We start from the raw sequence: 6,850 nt of genomic DNA, 5'->3' as shown, positions 1-6,850 counted from the left end.
GATGGTGAATGGATGATGGCGTTACATTATACAAAATACGTTTCATTGAATGCTCGCCTCCGATGGATACAATACTGTAGTGGGGCAATTGTCGACTAGAGAGCACGTGCCCCCCCCTGCCTTCCTTAGAAAAAACAGAATTACAAAATCAGAAAGGACACATTTGAAACTGAACTTTAAATCCTCCTGGAAAGGCAGCTGGGACAAAGAATAGTTAGTTTCGGTACACCAGTAGGGGACAGATACAGCATTAGCTTGCACAATTAGTGTGTTTATAAATAGAATAGACTAGGTGACATGAAGGCATGTATCCAAGATAAGGGCCTCACTACACATGTAGGGCAGCATGGCTATAATAGGTAGGGTCATGCTGCAGTGTGTCCATAGGTAGAAAAATCATGTGCCAGGCATGCACTGGGACTCGGTATATAGCAAATAAATGCAGAACAAATGTGTCCTGCAGAGAACAGAATGTGACAAGCAGTTGCCATGTTTTGCACCAGCAGAGAATTCAGCTTAGCAGCTTTAAGAAAAAGCCCAGTTAAGCACACTTGAACAAATGCAGTTAATTCAGGGAAACTGCTGGAGCCAGCTAGATGAGAACTGTCCCCAAGGAATGTGAAGGCGCAAATACTTCATAGGGAGGGTTGCAGGCCATAATAAGATATTATTCTGTGCGTTCAGCTAGCGAGATAATAGAATTTACAAGGACAGGACACAGCAGACCATTTCAAGTTTATGAGATGAACTGGGCATCTCAGGAAGTCCGAAGGAGTTGGCAGATTAATGGTTCTGCAATCGGTTAGGCGTGACAGAAGGATGCAAGATGAAACAAAAGAAAAAAAACAACTAATTACACTGATAAGATCTTAGTAGGATGAAAGCAGGATTACTCACGAAATAGTTATATAGTTATTCATAAATGTGTCAAGAGCAGGATGGCGATCACTGTTGCGAACAAGGCCTTGAACAAGGCCTTGAGACTTGGTGACTCATGTCAGGGGAGGTAACATTGGCTATTTTATTTAATTAAAACAAGGCGATATGCTTGCTCTCTCTCTTACCTACATAAACATGTCATCATGTAGCCAGTTCATGGATAGTGTGACCGCATTCTAACCAATGAGCACATGTCTTTTTTCACTGCAGAAGTAATTTAGGGCCTACCACTAATATTAAAATATGATGAGGTAGCACTTTTTATGAGAAGGTTCATGAGTGGGATCTTAGATATCGATGGTCAAATCCCTAGTTGTACACATATAGGATTCCATATGTAGCTTAGTATAGGGAGCCATTGACAAGCAGCGATAGGGTTTCATAACTCAGTGATCATGATGAGATCAGAATGACTCATTTGTACTATATAAACCCCTGTTGTTTGTTCAAATGTTGGAGAAGTTTTGAGTGATAGCTTGGCTTTTGATCTTGCATTTTCCCCAGTTTATTGCAATAAACTGGGTTACCTTGCATGTGGCATACCACAATCACTCTGTGTTGTCTCTTTTTTACAAATACGAGTTAGAGGAAGATTTGGCTTTGTGACCCTCTTCTTTTCAATACAAGTGTGTCCTGCAAGCCTATGTCACCCCAGTTGTAGTTGCCAAAACGGTGGGGGAGTGAAGTGCCAGCTGGTAGTGGCGTGAGAGAGCAGTGGGCTCCTTTAAACAAATGTGGTAGGAGTGTCCGCCAGTCTGACCATTTTGGGATAGCATGACAGAGCAACTAGCTGCACTCACTGGATTGTGCAGTCCAGTTACAATGAAGACTTATTTGCTGGGCTTGTTCAGATGTGGTAAGGGGAGGTGGAGTAGGGCGCTGGTCTGGGTTTTCTCTTTGGGGTTGATACTGGTTAAACGCAAGATTGCAATAGCATGGACGATGCACAGCTGGGATGCTAGCTGCTACATCTTAAGAAGTATGTCAAAGCTGAGATGAATATTGCGGGTAGGGCATTTGGGGCTAACCCTGGAGCACAACACTATAGTGCTTGGCATGAAGTGTGGAACTTGGGAACTTGTTACAGGCTCCATCCGATCGGATGCCTCCTTGAGGGCTCCAGGGAGAGTCTGATTGAAACACTATTCTGTGAAATGTGCATGACCCATCATGCAATCGCAGACCGAAGTGGGGCTTGTGGGGCTTGTGGGGCTTGTGACACTTGAGGCAGGGGACTGAGGATTAAACAGTTATTGTCATAGGGTAATGGGGTGGCGGGAGGGGGGGAGATGATAAGGAGCTGAGCTGTGGTCCATGGAGATGACAGGTTAATGAGAGGTACACTGTCATAGAAGACATGGTTAACAAGTTGTGGCTGAATTAAATATGTATAAAACGTTGACCTTGATGGGCAAATTTTATATGTGATATAGTGTATTTGTTTGCAACATGAAAACCAATAAAAAGTTTATTAATGAAAAATAAAGATTGTGGTGTTTAGCGCCAGGGTTAGCGGGTCTAATCTGAATAATGTGGTTGTACCCGCAGAAAGGACACATCTTGGACTGGGTTTTCTCTCTGAACCTGAACCTAACTAATATAGAGGTTAAGCCAAGCCCGTGGTGGGACCACCATTGCATATGCTTTCAGTCACAGATTGAATAATAAAACAGTTACTCACCCTAAGGTGTCACTAGCTAACAGAAGTCGTAGAAATCTGAACAAAGAGACTCTTAGCGCTTGGGCTACTATTCTGAAAAAGAAAAATAGCAAAACAGATGATCTAGAAGAAATTTCAGCCACTTGGGTGAACTCTCTCAGCTCAGCGATGGAAATGTTTGCTCCAGTCGAGATAAAAATTCAATCCATAGTGCAGAGAAACACCTGGCTTAATAATGATCTTAAGGAACTTAAATCCCCAAAATTAAGCTTTTTTTATGCCTGGCGTCAACTTAGAGCACCATTCAGCCTGACAGCCTATAAAACTGCTGCAGCGAAGTACAAACAAGCTGTATTCACAGCCAAAAAGGAGTCACTTAATGCTAGAATAGTTAACGCCATATCTGATAGTAAGGAACTTTTTAAAATATTAAAGGAGCAATCGCATACTTCTGGCCCTGCGCACGGCCCTATTCTCAAAAACGAGTTTTGGTGCACAGAAAATCAGCAAGCTCTGTTCAAGAAACTAGAAAAAATCAGAGAGGTAACAGAAGAGAAAAAACTCACTGAGTAAATAATGTACACACTCATGCTATTAAGGACAACGAGCAGCTAACATTCAACTTTGTGCCCATTTCGGAAGAAGAATTAGCTGAAACCATTGTTGAACTCAAAAGTACGAGCTGTAATGGAGACCCCTGATCCTCTATTATGATTAAGGAGTGCTGCCCTATTCGGATCCAGGCACTTACCCAATTTGTTAATGCCTCCTTTGCACAAAATATGGTTCCAGATAATATTTAAAAAAATGCCTGGATTACCCCACTTTTGAAGAAACCTAACCTCTGTCCACTAACAACAGACCTATTACTCACACCACTTTTCTGTAAAAAAATCTTGGACTGAGTTGCTCATAATCAAATCTCAATATTCCTTGAGCAGAATCAAATTCTTCACAATTACCAATCAGATTTTCGAATTAATCACGTAACCGAGATGGCTCTCCTAGCCTTAAAATCACATCTCCTTCAAGGCATGGACAAAGGGCAAATCTCTCTACTTATGATCCTCGACCTTTCGGCGGCCTTCGACCTGGTGGACCATGCCATTGTGTCCACCAGGTTAAGGGACAATGCCAAGTTTTCCATTGAGGCGACTCAATGGATCTCCTCTTTTTTTGAAGGGTAGGCAAATGGGAGACGCAAGAGACCTTGCAGAAGCCAAACCTACCACCCTCCTGTACAGGGTGCCTCAGGGAGCATGCATTTCCCTGTGCTTCTATAATATTTTTATGATCCCTTTCTTTCATATGCGCGAACAGGAAGGGATTATATTTGCGAATTCCGCAGATGATACGCAATGCATCATCCCCATCTCAGGCTCTCATCGTGAGGATGAAATCCATATCAGTAAAGTGTACCCAAGGATACAAAACTGGATGGTTGCAAATGACCTGGCCATCAATAGTTCAAAAACCCGAACTCTTGCTTGTTGCTTTGGAGGCCAAACTTGAGAAATTGGGCCTAATATACAACAACTTCAATATAGAAAACTGTAATATTGAGGTTATGAGTAAGGTGAAGACCCTGGGTATCTAGCTAGACAAAAATCTGAATATGAAGCCCCAGGTGACCAGTTTGATCTCCTCCTCTTCCTACTTTATCAAGCTGTTCCGCCATCTGCGACCCTTTATATCTGAAAATAATTCGGAGACACTAGCTAGGGCCATACTAGGATCCAAATTGGACTATTGTTGTAGCCTGCTAGTGGCATTCCTCAATCTGACTTTCAACGCCTCTAGGTAATCCAAAATGGGGTGGTTAGGGTTGTTAAATGCCTTCAGAGGAGAAACCATGTATCAGAGGCAAGAAGAAGTCTTCACTGGCTCCCGATCCGGTCTAGGGTAGTGCCTGTTTACCTCACGGAAGCCATTGTAATAAAACACAGCACCAGGTCCCTAAAATCAGATGATACCAACCTTCTCAACACCATTTGGTGTAATACTTGTAAGGCACGGAATGGTGCCTTTGGTATAGTGGCTACTTTGGCATGGAATGCCTTAATGCCCACGTTAAGAACCATATCCTTGACAGAGGTCTTCAAGAAAAAGCTTAAGACATTGATCTTCTCTTAAGGTCCACCTATCCAGATGATTCTTCTGCCTGTGGGGGCCCGTGCCCCCTCTAGATGTTTCTGTCTTGTTCAGTTCAATGTATGTGAGTTAGGGCCCATAAGCCTTCGGGTACCAGGTGCGCTTTACAAATATAAAAAAAAAAAAAGAGATGCCATTTCCGCCGATGGGCACCCCAGCACACTACAGAGAATTGCAGACTATGAAGTATTTTCAAGAATAGCCCACCTTAACTAGTGCAATTCCTGCAGGAGGGTATTTGTTGATGATTTCAGAATTTTAAATTTAAAATGCATGCTTAAAACAGAAATCTGCCCAAAACAATGGGCTACTTAATTTGATTGGTGTGAAGCGGTATCTGTTATACAAAATGTCTTTCCCATTGAGGGGGGACTAAAGGATTCAATTGAAAACCTAGAAAATCTCATTAAGAATCTGTGATCAACGGGCTACATTGGTCAAAGATGTGAACAAGGTGCTGGCACCCACTCATCCTCTATCGTTAACCAATAAGTACGATGAGGAAATGGCAGAGGATATAACTGTTTTCTTCACTGTCTGATCCAATTCACAACAATTCTTATCAATCTACTGTACCATTTACCCTGTAGCTGACTGCCTCACAGATAACCGTTCAACTGCCTTTCTACTGCCCAGTAAGTTCAGCAAACACCTGTTACCCAACATCCCACCATTCAGTAGTTGTCCTCTTCTTCATATCCAGCTCCAAATTTCCAGTATTCTCAGAACCTGAACCCTTTGACATGTCTGCCATTTTAGTCTCTTAATGCGATTCCAGGAGAGTTGGAAGCTCCATGTTTTCCCCACATTCCTGTAGTTCTCCCCTTCACCTGTCTGTTACACGGAAGGATACCAACTACAGAAGAAACATGCCCATAATGCAAGCTCATTTGAGACAACTGCATAGAGTGTTTTATGATATGTGGTTACTATGCATACTCCATGGTCACCAGGGGATCTCAAAAACATTGTATAAGACCTTGCCGACATTACAGATGAGTTGGAGGCTGTTATCGAATGCTATAATACATCATGGGCTGATTTGAACCAGTTTACGCGCATAACCATTCCTGCTGAGGTCAGACAACCGATTGTTCAGCAAGGCTGCTTGCTGTCCCTGGGATAGGTACAGTCACAGGAAAGACTGTTCAATGTCATTCAAGAGATGTGCTCCCAAAACACAGACTTGGCAAGATACATAACTATAAACAATAAGGCAGAATCTCTGGGGGATTTTCTGGACTGGTGTAAGATAGTTCTCACTCAACGTTCAGACACATTGAACCCCACAGACTGCACACGACGCTGGAGAGAATGTGTTTGTTCGAGAACTATAGCCAAAGCGGCAACAACATTTTAAGATGATTTGTGTTGGATGGCAAATGAAGCCCTTATCAGAAATGGCCACAATATTAAATTACTGTCTTACGTACTAAGAACAAAAGAAAGAATATTTTGATAAAAACACTCACTGCCTTATACATACAAAATCTCCAAGGGCAGCCATTTTAGACATGAGGGAGTGGGTTTCTCTAGGCAAGCAGGAAGGGGGGGGGAGAGGGATGGTACAGAAGCCCTGGGGAAGTCTGATTGTGAGCCTCCAACAGTTTATAATTATTATATGTAGGAGGGTTGTTTGGAAATTAAATGGCCAAAATGGCCCCAACTGAATTTTCAGCTGCCATTCCCAGACCCCCCCCTTCCCTAATTCAGTGTCAACAAGCACTCATAGTATAGTAAAGATCAGTATTAGGACAGCAGGAGAAAAAATGTAGTCATTTACCCTCTGATACCCATTGACCAAAGTAGCCCAGGGCTCACAAACTCTACTACCCCACTAGCATTGGCTGGTAGTTTTTATGAAGGGCGAGTACCATTTGCATGGTACTGGACCCTGCTGGCGAATATGGGGATGTTAGAAACTTATATTTTCCATTTACTGCAAACACCCTTTGTTTGCAGTAAAAAGCAAATGCAAGTTTCACTGTGCATGCTTGGCAGCATTGCACCAAATATGAAGTGTGCTTATAGCGACATGCACCTATTTACAAAAACCACTTGTAAATATTTTGTCACCAGTACCCTTGGGGTGAGTGCATT

This window comes from Ambystoma mexicanum, chromosome 11, assembly GCF_040938575.1.
Source record: "Ambystoma mexicanum isolate Mex_15411 chromosome 11, UKY_AmexF1_1, whole genome shotgun sequence".
Lineage (NCBI taxonomy): Eukaryota > Metazoa > Chordata > Amphibia > Caudata > Ambystomatidae > Ambystoma > Ambystoma mexicanum.
This window is presented reverse-complemented; position numbering follows the sequence as displayed.